Source organism: Canis aureus, chromosome 25 (assembly GCF_053574225.1).
Source record: "Canis aureus isolate CA01 chromosome 25, VMU_Caureus_v.1.0, whole genome shotgun sequence".
In the NCBI taxonomy this organism is placed as follows: domain Eukaryota; kingdom Metazoa; phylum Chordata; class Mammalia; order Carnivora; family Canidae; genus Canis; species Canis aureus.
In genome coordinates, this window is record NC_135635.1 from 18,085,472 (window position 1) to 18,098,117 (window position 12,646).

The window sequence follows — 12,646 nt, forward strand, 5'->3', positions numbered from 1 at the left end:
AACTACCATCTGCCTTTATTATCATTTCATAAATGAAAAGATGTTCTAACAGCAATAAAGTAGAAGAGACATAACTTCAGAATTTAAAAACTGCACAGACCTAGCTTTATGAAAAACTCACTACACTGTCTTCCATTAATTTCCACGTGGCCACTGATCAGTCATGGACCAATGGTCCACAATGTTCCTTCAACCAACATTGGAAGTCATAGAAGAAGGTCAACCCTCTCATTTTACAGATCAGAAACTGGTAATTTGGCAAATTTCAATGCTTTTTCAAGGTTAACAGCTAATTCAGTGTTCTTTTGATTATATTTGCTAAGTTCTGAAAACAAAAAATACCTTTGCTGATGATGTAACATTGGCATTGAGATTCAGTCCCAATTAAGAATCTCTCTTCCAGAGACTCTGAAGCATCGAAGATTCACGTGATAGTGCATCAGAATGAATCCCACATATTGTATGTCACATTCTTCACACTGCATCTCAAAAATAAATATGGAGCTTCATTTTTATCAAGATTCTTATTTGGTTAAAATTTTTCACTTTATATTGACAGATATGATTGGAAGTTTTTACTCAAAATAGAAAATAACAGAAGGTCATTCTTCAAATTTCACATGTCTCAAGTATCTATATAAGTTTAGGGATTGTGCAGTATAAAGAACATCTCTTTCTAAATTTATAGCAATTTTTCGTTTTTCCTTTCCCCAATCCAATTTCTTCATCTGTATTCTCAATTATTCTAATAAGTTCTATCTCACATATTATTTCTGCCTTTGCCAATTCTGTCTACTTCTCCTCTACTCCAGCCCATTCACATTTTCTATTAGCTTGGGATTTATACTTTTGTACTAAAGTGAATAAATTATCTTATTCTGGCTTATGAATGAAAGATCAGAATCTATTACTTATTTTGACATCTCTCATTAACTATCTTAACTTCTTCAACTGTAATAAATTTTAGACATTTGAAATACGACTGAAACGTGAAAAAAGGAGCCATCAAATTATATGTCTCCTTCTAGATGAAAATACGAGGGCAAGAAATTTGTAATGGATCAATTTAAGCCATAAACATGCCTTCCTATTCAAAAAGGCATCCATAAAACTGGCACTTGTTATCAGAATAAAAGATTATTCCCATATATTTGGCTGATGAAATTCTGACCGTAAACTCTACGGTGCTAAAGCAGGTAGCCAATACTAAATAATCATTCCCATTCCCTTTATACAGATTTCCACGTGCAATTAGGAGGCAGGTGATTATTTGGGCACTTCTGAAGTCAGAATGGAGTGAGAGAGGCTGCATACAGAATACCTAGGATTATTGACCTATTTTTAATCTTATTGAAAAGTATTTATTACACAATAAACTGCTTCTCAAATTGTGCTGAAGCCTTATAAGGCACATAATGAACTGACTACTTCAGTGAATTGAAAATAAGACTTTGAAATGTCTCAAGAAACCTATTAAGTACTTGGTTCTTGGGGGATAGACAATTTTGAAAATAATTTCTAAGTAAAATGTGTAATTTTGATCACTTTTATTGCTAGCTCAAAGTCATAAAAAATAATTTCTTTATAATTTTTTGGTTTACAATCACTGACTTTCAGGAAATGGTCATTGTTATACATCATTTCTAAAATGATATAATTTCAGAGAATGTTTAATGAAATGCCTGGATTCTAAAAAATGAGAAAACCTAGCTCAAAGAAACTTAATGTCTTTCTCTAGGACACATGACTGATAATTGGCAGAACACTTTATTCCTTGATTCAGGATCATTTCCAGGAAACCAGAAAAAAAAAAAACATTGCCTTGGAATGCCTATATTTGAATAAGACAAGAGAACGGACAAGACTTAGCATAGTTCGAATAGCTCTGAAGCTAAGTGGCATTATGTCGTCTTACATGCCTGAATACTCTTATATTTTTTAAGCCACTTTTTTCTGAAAGATATATTTCTTGAGATGGTTCTCATTCTTATATTTATTTATTATAGTTATTTAAAAATTTAAAAAATTCCATTTATTTATATATTTTAAAATAAAATTACATACATTTAAAGGCAGACAACATGATTTGATATATATAGGGATTCAATATTCAATATATATAATTCCTGTTGCACAGTGAAATGGTTACTACAGTCATGCTAATTAATATATCCTGTTACATAGTTCCCATTTTAAGCATTTTTTTTAGCATACCATTCTCTTAGCTTTTTTTCCTGTTTTTTTTTTTTTTTTAACCAAATAAAAAGGAAATGTCTTGAATAGCCAAAGCAATTTTGAAAAAGCAAAGCAAAGCTGGAGGTGTCACAATTCCAGACTTCAAATTATATTATACAGCTGTAATAATCAAAATAGTATGGTATTGGCACAAAAATAGACACATAGATCAATGGAACAGAATAGAAAACCCAGAAATAAGCCCACAACTCTATGGTCAATTAGTCTTTGACAAAGCAGGAAAGAATATCCACTGGGAAAAGAACCGTCTGACAAATGTCATTGGGAAAACTGGCCAGCTATTTGCAGGAGAATGAAATTGGATCATTTTGTTATACCATACACAAAAATAAACACAAAGTGCACTAAAGACCTAAATGTGAGACCTGAAACCATGAAAATCCTAGAAGACAGCAAGATCTTTTCATTGGCTGTAGCAACTTCCTTCAAGATATGTCTCCTGAGGCACGGGAGACAAAAGCAAAGCTAAACTATTGGGCCTTCATCAAAATAAAAAGCTTCTGCAAGGCAAAGGAAACAAAAAAACTAAGAGACAACCTATGGAATGGGAGAAGATATTTACAAGTGATATATCTGATAAGGGTTTAGCATCCAAAAATATATAAAGAACCTATACAACTCAACACCCTCAAAATAAATGATCCAATTAAAAAATGGGCAGAAGATTTGAATAGACATTTCTCCAAAGAAGACATCCAGATGGCCAACAGACACATGAAAAGATGCTCAATATCACTCATTATCAGGGAAATATAAATCAAAATTACAATGGGATATTCACCTCACCTCTCAGAATGGTTAAAATAAAAAATAAGAAACAACAAGTGGTGAGGTTGTGTGGAAAAAGGAACCCTCTTGCACTGTTGATGGGAATGCAAATGGTGCAGCCATTGTGAAAAAAAGTATGGAGTTTCCTCAAAAAGTTAAAAATAGAGCTACCTTACGATCTAGTAATCACACTACTGGTATTAATCTGCAAAATATGAAAACACTAATTCAAAGGGATACAGGCACCCTTATATTTGTAAAAGCATTTTTTAAATTTAAATTCTAGTTAGTTAACATATGGTGTAATATGGTGTTAGGAGTAGAATTTAGTGATTGATCACTTACATATAACACCCAATGCTTGTCACAACAAATGCCCTCTTTAATATTTATCACCCATTCCCCAACCACCTCCCTTCATCACCTCTCTGTTCTCTATCATTAAGAGTCTCTTATGGTTTGCTCCCCTCTTTCTCTCTGTCTCTAGCTCTTTTTTTCCTTCCCCTAATTTTATCTGTTTTGTTTCTTAAATTCCACGTATGAGTGAAATCATACAGTATTTGTCTTTCTCTGATTGCCTTATTTCACATAGCATTATTTACAATAGCCAAATTATGGAAGCAGCACAAGTGTCCATTGATAGATGAACGGATAAATATATATATTTATAAAAAAGACTGAAATCTTGCCATTTGCAACAACATGGTTGGAGCTAGAGGGTATAATACTAAGTGAAATAACTCAATCAGGGAAAGACAAATACCATACGATTTCACTCATTTGTGAAATTTGAGAAACAAAACAAATAAGCAAAGGAAAAAAGAGAGAGAGACAAATGAAGAAACAGACACTCAACAATAGAGAATGAACTGATGGTTATCAGAGGGGAGGTAGGTGGGTGGGGGGTGGGTTAAATAGGTGATGGGGATGAGGGAGGGCACTTGTGATGAGCACCGGGTAAGGTATGGAAGTGCTGACTCACTACTTTGTGCGCCTGAGACTAATATAACACTGTAGGTATTAGAATCAAGACTAAAAAACTAAAAAGTTATTTTTAAGGTTAGGAGAAAAAAAAAAAAGGGAAAGAAAAAAGGAAGAAGTTAATTACAACCATGCCACTTAACATAATTAATAATTTTATGCAAATCAAATATTTCTGGAAAATTGCTACCATTACATTCAACAGAACACAGATATTGGTGTAAGGGGTTGCCGCTAAAATCCCGAATACACTCAATACATTTAACCGTCAAGCCTCCAGCTGGAGGTAAACCCCTGGAAATGAGCGTGAACACGTGTGAGCTTGAACTCTCCCCAGCTGCTCTGCGGCTGTTGTTAAAGCTAATAAACGCCTGAGCGCCACAAGGGCCTGATTGTGACACACGCAAAGGACCGTCCCTCCGGAGCTATCAATGTTGGTGCGGGAGGGCAGGTCTCGGAAAGAGGAAATCACGAGCAATAATTACCTAGGCATGTAAAGGACTCTCTCGGCCACCACAAAACCCACCCTGAAGAAGAGATTGCTGGCTGGAATGAACGGGAAAACCAGGAACAACAAGCCCACTAACACTTCCTTGTGCTCCAGTCTCTGAAACACACAATAGTGAAGGACAAATTAAGTTTTAAAAAATTTCACTGCAGTCGGCATTTAACCATCTCTTTCATTCTCAAGTTCTCATTGACGGAATGAATAGATCAGACCAACGTAAACCCTTTGCTCAGTGAGCTGAATTCATCAGAGAAAGACCTCAGGCTGACACCTCTGGCTTGTCCCACGTCTGCCACCCAGAAACCTCTGATAATTGTGCAGGATCAGTGACCATTACTCCTCGTTCTGGGCCGGCCCTACAGCCACCCTGTTTCTTAGTTTCTGGTCCCTTTCAGAATGTCTGTTCCCCCAGGCAACTGGCTTCCAGAGAGCAAAGCAGCTTGATAGGATCAAACTTACTAAGGCATTGTGGAGAATTTAATTATTGTCCTCTGTGAAATAGAACTCATTTAAACAGCTTTAACAATAAAAAACAAAGCCCACCAGGAGAAGCAAAATCTTAGCATAAAAGAAATTAAATGCTAATGGTAAAATTTGGTGCCAGTGAGGGAGACTATTTGAAGATTTTCTTAGCACTTCTCAAATTAAGCCAGTAAGCAAGGTTTTTTTTTTTTTTTTCTTTTTTTTCTTTTGAATCAAATTATTCAGGAGTACCTGGGTGGCTCAGTTAAATGACTGACTCTTGGTTTCAGCTTAGATCATGATCTCAGGGTTGTGACTGAGCCCTGCATTGCGCTCTGCACTGAGCATAGAGACCGTTTAAGATTTTCTCTTTCTTCCTTTGCTCCTCCTCCTCTCAAAAAAAAAAAAAAAATCTTTAGAATTATTCATTAATTATTCATTAAACTGAGAAAGCACTTGTTTATGAAATTGTCTATATTAATTTGCAAAGACTTTCTGTGATTTATAAGTAATAGAAAAAATTTGTTTATTACTAATATGTTGTAATGGACACTGTGAAAAGTATTTTGCATTACCTTATGTGTATATGATAATATGTATTTAAACGTAGTTCTGTTTATTTGTTTATTCCCTGCTTTTTAAAAATTTTTTTACTTATTTATTCATGTGAGGCACATAGAGAGAGGCAGAGACATAGGCAGAGAGAGAAGCAGATTCTGCGCAGAGAGACTGACATAGGATCTTGGGATCATGACTTGAGCCAAAGGCAGATGCTCAACCACTGAGCCACCCAGGCATCCCTATTCCCTGCTTTATTGAGATAAAATTGATATATAACATTGTGTAAGCTGAAAGTGCACATAACTTCATATACATATATATATTGTGACATGACTATCACCCACAATGGAGTTGGTTAAAGCCTCTGTCACTTCACATAATTACAATTTTTTGTGTATATGATGACAACATTTAAGATCGACTCTTGGGCCACCTAGATGGCTCAGTTGGTTAGATGTCTGATTCTTGGTTTCAGTTCCGGTCATGACCTTAGGGTCATGAATCAAGCCCCAATATGAGGCTCTGTGCTCAAGAGGTAGTCTGCGTGAGATTCTTTCTCTCTAAGGGAGGTCTACTTAAAATAGACTTTAACATATTGGGTGGTCTTGTTTTTTCTTTTAAAAAATGTTTAACAAGAAAACTATATGCAACTTTCCATATTACAATTGGAAATATTTCCTATGAACATTTTAATAACCTATTATAATTAATAATTATAAAAGAATAGACCAAAAATTCAAAAATATAAATGAGACTCCCTAATATGAACTACAAATACTTTATGCAATGTAAAAGATCTTTAACATCTTGGGCTATTTTTCACCTGAATTTTATTTAAAAATTATGCTTTACTGACTACAATGTATAGAGTAATAAAGTTTCTGAGAGTGAATCCATATGAATAACTGTAATTTGGATAGTTCCCTCTAAATAATTAGAGGAAACTATAACTCTAAATCTCTAAGTAATGATGTTATTTTTTTATTCAAAGGAACTATGCCCTTTAGATTTAAAACAAAAAGAAGAGACAAAAACTACTATAACAAGGTTTTGTCTTAAGTGAGTACAGTAGGATGCTATATTTCTATGCCCTACAGAAATTGAAAAACAACTTAAGGAAGGGCAAATCATTTTATTTAAAAGCTGCAAGATATCTTTGTGATTTCATTCATAATTGAGTTTACAAAGCACCTTTAAGTTCAAGAATTTGAAGTACTTAGTTGAAAAAAACCCCACCTTTGTAAGAAGGCTATAATATGAAGAGCAACTGTCTTGACAAATTCAAAAACAAATCCCAGAGAATGAGTGTCTTCCAGTGTTCCTCATGAATTCTGCTTTAGGAGCACCTAGGTTGGGAGGAGGCAGGTGTCAGGTGACCTGCAGACACCGTACTCCATGCCTGTCCCCTCTCTCACCCAACCCTGCAGGGCAGGACTCCACGGAGCTCACTGCTGCTGGGGACAGGGAGATGAGGGCGGGAGTCAAGGAGCCCCTTGCCTCTTCTGGAAGACTCACGTGCAAACTGAGAACTCACAACACCGTGTCTTCCTTGTTCCTTCACCAGGTTCTTCAGGCTTCAAGAGCATCTTTACCTCCTTCATGGCCAACATCCCACTTGTAATTACACACTTATCTGTGTGTTTATGGTCTTTATAAAATATCTGTCTTCCCCAAGAGACTGTGAGCCATGAGGGCAGGGAGATGATAGGCTGTGTTCCCTGGTGCATGATCTGTGCTTTAGTTCAGTGCCTGGCACTTACTGGTGCTCAGAAATATTTGTTGAATATGTCAGTGAATGAATAAATATATTGGGCAAGAGAGAAAACTGAATAGAAGAGGGCCTCCTGGTAGAGGTGACAATCTGGGTTTGAAAAATGAATAAATGCTTACAAGGCAGAAAACACTGAGAGAGGGGTCAAGGCCAGTTTTTTAGTTGCACAACAAGAAGACCTGGATAAGAAGAACCCCTTTTCTGGATTGGTTCCATCGGTGCTTTGTTCCTGAGCTCAGGAAGTAGCTCCTCAGTAAGGGACTGCCTTTCAAAGTTCTTTTGATATTGGACAATTCCCTGGCCACTCAGAACCCTTGGGTTCAACACCAACAGCATCAAAGTGGTCTACTTGCCCCCAAATACAATGTCTCTATAATCAGCCTCTAGATCAAGGGGTCATAAGGGCCTTTAAGGCTCATTACACACAGTACTCTTTGGAAAGGATCATCAACACTATTTAGAAGAGAACCCCGATGAGAGAACATTATGAAAATCTGGAAAGATTACATTATTGAAGATGCCATTGTTATCATAGAAAAAGCTGCAAAAGCCATCAATTTCTGAAACATGAAATTCCTGCTGGAGAAAACTGTGTCCAAATGTTGGGCATGACTTCACATGATTTACAACAGAGCCAGGCAAGGAAATCATGAAAGAGATTGTGGAAATGGGGAAAACAAGTGAGAAAGTAAAGGATTTCAAGATATGGCTCTCTTGGAGAAATTCAAGAGCTAATAGACATCACACCAGCAGAGTTAACAGAAGTTGACTTGATGGAGATGAGTGCTTCCGAACCAGTGCCAGACTATAACGAAGAAGATGTAGAAGAGACGGTGGCAGAAAACAAATTAACATAAGATCATCTAGCGGGGTCTGGTTATTCAAGACTGCTTTTGACTTCTTTTAGAACATGGGCCCTTCTATGATACTGGCACTGAAATTAAGGCCAATGGTGGGAAAAGGATTGGTATCATATGGAAACATTTTGAGAGAAATGAAAAAGCAAAAAAGATAGAAATGATGATATATTTCTGTGAAGTTACACTGAATATACCTGCCTCTCCTGCCTCCTCTTCCACTTCCTCCACCTGTTCCACCCCAGGAGACCACAAGACCAAACTCCTCTCTCCCTTCTCCTCTGCCCACTGAACATGCAGACAACAAGGATGAAGACTTTATGACAATCCATTTCCTCTCTTGGTGAAAAGTAGATAATCACCACGCTGTGCAGTTAATAAAATTATCTGTCGTGAGTCGGTGTCTTCATGTGAAAACCTAATAACTATGTGGCAAGAACTGTGTGGCACATTTCTGTGTCATCATCATGATCACTGCCTAAGTGGCCATTGTGTAGAACATCATGTGCAAGACTTGTATGGAAGTGGATAAGGTGTCCTTCTGCAGGTATAAGATGAGTGATATTTAATGTAAAATTAATGATATGTTAGTTTTCTTACTGTTTTATAACTTTGCTTTCAAAAAAATTACATTACCATATAGCATGCCTCTCTCTCTCATAATTGGAGAAACTGTGTATCAGCCTATCATCACAGGTAAGCGGTTTTAAAAAAAAGTACCAATGTTTCCAGTGCTGTGTTATGAATACGACTGTAATGTGATATGCCATAAAATTTTTATAACAATTTATTCATTAGCATATAGGCTAGGCTACCATGAGGCAATCATATTGCTGCTTTTTTGTTTTCAATGCCTGGATCATTGTATCTGTAAATAAATATATAAATGTGAATTTTTTGCATTATCTTTTCACTTTTGATGTCTAGTGTTAGTAACATGTATAACATCTACAGTGTTTTGCATCATGTAAGACAATATGTAGGTACCGACAGGCAATTCATTTTGTAAACTGATGGTGTAAACTTACTATCAATAATATAATACAGTACTGTAAATGCATTTTCTTTCTTTTTAAAAATATTTATTTATTTATTTTAGAGAGAGTGCGATGGCGGTGGGATGAGTGGTGGGAGGATGAGAATCCCAAGCGGACTCCCCACTGAGCACAGAGCTGGCTTGATCCCATGATCCCAAGATCATGACCTGAGCAGAAACAGCAAGTCAGATGCTCAACCAACTGAGCCACTCAGGCCCTCATCTCTTATGATTTTTCTTAATAACATTTTTTCTCTAGCTATATACTATATACTTACAGTATACTATATACTATAAGAACACAGTATATAATACATAATACATAAAAATATGTGTTAATTGTTTATGTAATTGGTAAGGCTTCTGGTCAAGAGTAGTCTCTTAGTGGTTAAGTTTTATGGGAATCAAAAATTATACACAGAGTTCTGACTGAGTGGGGGGTAGGCACCCCTAACCCCTGCATTGTTCAAGGATTAACTGCATCTTCTTTCAATATTCCTGTAAGATTCTCCAAGGTGACCGAGTATAAACCCAGATTGTTACGCAGCTGCCACTGGCACAATCGTGCATCTGCCCAAGCAGCTAATGGAAGGCAGCAGTTTTTTTCCAACACTATAAATTATGGCAGATGAATCCCAGCTCCAGGATTGAGCGTAACCTGGCTCAGCTTCCCGGCCATGGGGCACAGCTGAAGAAAGAAAGATATACCCAGATACAGGTGGGCACAGGCGCGCACACAGATAGACCCAGATGGCAACGTGGGGCAGGAGAATCATAGGGTGGTCTTAAGGTTAAAAAAAAAAAAAAGAGTTAAAAGTTGTTCTGAGAAGCTGAATCATCTCTGCCGTATCTCATTAATGATTCCGTATTTGGCTGTGTCCCTGATTTAGGATTAAACGGCCACAATACCATGCTGCAGAGAGGCCTGGGATAGATTCCCCATCATGTGAGCATAGGCATATGTACATGTCAAGTGCAGACATGAACAGATGACCTATTTAATTGTTTCTGAGAGCAACAGGACAAAGCTGAACTGGGACAGAAAATGGTTGTTTCAGGAACCCAACAGCATGGCTGCCAGCCTACACTCTTCTTGGCTCAAGCTGGTGACTCATTTCATGACTTTCATAAGCTCTAAATTGCACCGATATAATTTAAGTGAAGAAACTAAATAGCTGGGAGACAAAAGTAGACTTGTACACTCTGTTCTCCCAGCCGTTTCGAAACTTGCTTTTCCAAGGCCAAACTTTTTCCCCCTGAGAGGCACTGATGGTAGGTGAAGGCAGATGAAGATCAGCGTATTTATGAAATTACAAGACACAATAGCTCATTCTCCTCCCCCTTATTATTATTATTTTAAATATTTTATTTATTTATTCACAAGAGACACAGAAAGAGAGGCAGAGACAGAGGGAGAAGCAGGCTCTCTGCGAGGGACCCTGATGTGGGACTCGATCCCAAGACCCCATAATCACGACCTGAACCAAAGGCAGATGCTCTCAACCACTGAGCCACCCAGGTGCCTCATCCTGCCGCTTATTATTGATTGCCACCTAGAAAATGGTGTCTTTGCTCTGGAAACTGAAATCAATAAAGAAAAGAAACCAGATATAATCCACAGAGTCTCACTTACTTGGTGAAGATCCACATATTTTAGAGCTACATCTCCTGAAGCTCGTCAAATGCTCATCATACTTTATCAAACAAATATGGCAAGAAATTTCTGGCTTATTTCATGACATATGAAAGTAACAACAAATCCAGTAAGCTTCTATTTTAGCAGCTAAAAGGAAGAGAAAGATTTACTTGCATAACAGCTTCTGGAGGAACTCCTATTAATAGTAGATTTGATTCCTGCTATCCATCCTGTATGCATGCAAAGCAAAATATCTTCTATAATCAAAATATGTTGCATCTCCTTGGACAGGACCCAATTTCCTACTCATGAGACATATGGTGATAAAAGTGTGATAGATTATTTGGATTCTTAAGGGGTGTTTAAAAAGCTACTTTCACAGATAACTCACTTGAAAGAATAGTTCACTTCCTCTCTAATTAAATACACATTCAAACAGCCTACCTCCATCATTTAAAAGGGCAACTGTAATTCACTAATAAAATGTAGCAACGTCTGGAAAAAGAAGCTTTGTGTTTGAAAATGGCACCAAATACTTATATTTCTGTGAGCTCAGCAGACATTCACTTACACATGCATCAAGACATGAACGGTGCATTCATAAAAGGACTGCTTTCCCTCAAATAGGTTCAGCCTAAATCTTTAAAATATATCCAAGAAAGAAGAAACTCTATGATCCACACGAAGCTTGAAGATGTGAAAAAGACAACCTAACGACCACTAATTGGGAATTGTATTTTCCTAGAAAATTCCTTCAGGATGGTAGAAACAAATGTCTTTGGCTAAAAGCAAACAGTAAAACATGTTTTCCAGCAGCGTTTGGCATTATAATATTACCAAAGAGACCTTGTAAAATAAGGGTCAATGTCTGTCTCTATATAGTATCTATATAGAGATGATTAGAGTTCATTGGCTAAAGTACTAATGTCAAAGGGATTGTGAAAGATTTGAATGATTAGATATTTCTAGTGATTCCAGGAAGGCTGACTCAAAAATATTTCTCTTATTGGGTTCCTTTTTAATACCAAATACCAGAGCCCTGGTGTTGAAAATTAACCTAAGCCAATTTGGCTTCTTAAAGGTTACGAGGTCTTTTGTAAACACTGGTGGTATCTGGTTTTTAGAGCCAGATGGGATGTAACACTGACAGCAAGTCTTGGATAACATGCAGCTGAAGTACAAACATTAGTAAGTGAGCAGAAAAACCGTTTTCTGCCATTTGCTCTTGTAAGCTCAGAGAAGTCATCACCCAGGCTTGCGCATCTCCTATACAATCTTGCACAGAAAGCTCCCTCTGAGGACAGTGGAAGAATGCTTCAAGGTAAAGCAGCTACCGTCTAGTCAAGTTGGGCTCAGAGCCTTTGTGAAGTGTGGAGATGGAGCCAAATAGAGCCTTGTTCTAGCTCCATAAGGCTGCTGGACTGGCCAGTCTTAGATCTTTTTCATTCAAGGGTGATGGTTCCTGTACAATATTCTTAGCTAACCACCTATCTTGGCCAGCATTTATTTCATCAGTAAAAAATTATTTTCTAATAACCCTCACACAGAAGAACAAACCTTTGGTCTGAATTTTGATAATATTGGAAGAGCATGTAAGAAGCCCCTCAAGAGAACAGACTCTTAAACAGAGTGCTTTATATGCCAACTAACTACCCCTAGAGTGTACAGTAAAGTTCATCTCACCCACAGGCAACCCAATGTTGGCCCTGATGCAGTTTAAAGTAAATTGTCATACACAGACAACATAATGCCTCATTCTATGGTTTCATTCCTTTCCTACTTACTTATGTGCCTCCTTTTTTTTTTTTTT

At 37.1% G+C, this 12,646-nt stretch overlaps 1 long non-coding RNA gene across 1 annotated transcript; it reads right to left on the reverse strand.

Moving 5' to 3' along the window:
- Nucleotides 1–342: 342 nt before the first annotated feature.
- On the reverse strand, nt 343–10,987 carry LOC144297618 (uncharacterized). The gene is made up of 3 exons (XR_013364577.1): nt 10,834–10,987; nt 4,491–4,612; nt 343–479 (listed from the first exon to the last, which is right to left on the reverse strand). It is a non-coding gene; the product is annotated as an uncharacterized LOC144297618 (long non-coding RNA).
- Nucleotides 10,988–12,646: the final 1,659 nt, after the last annotated feature.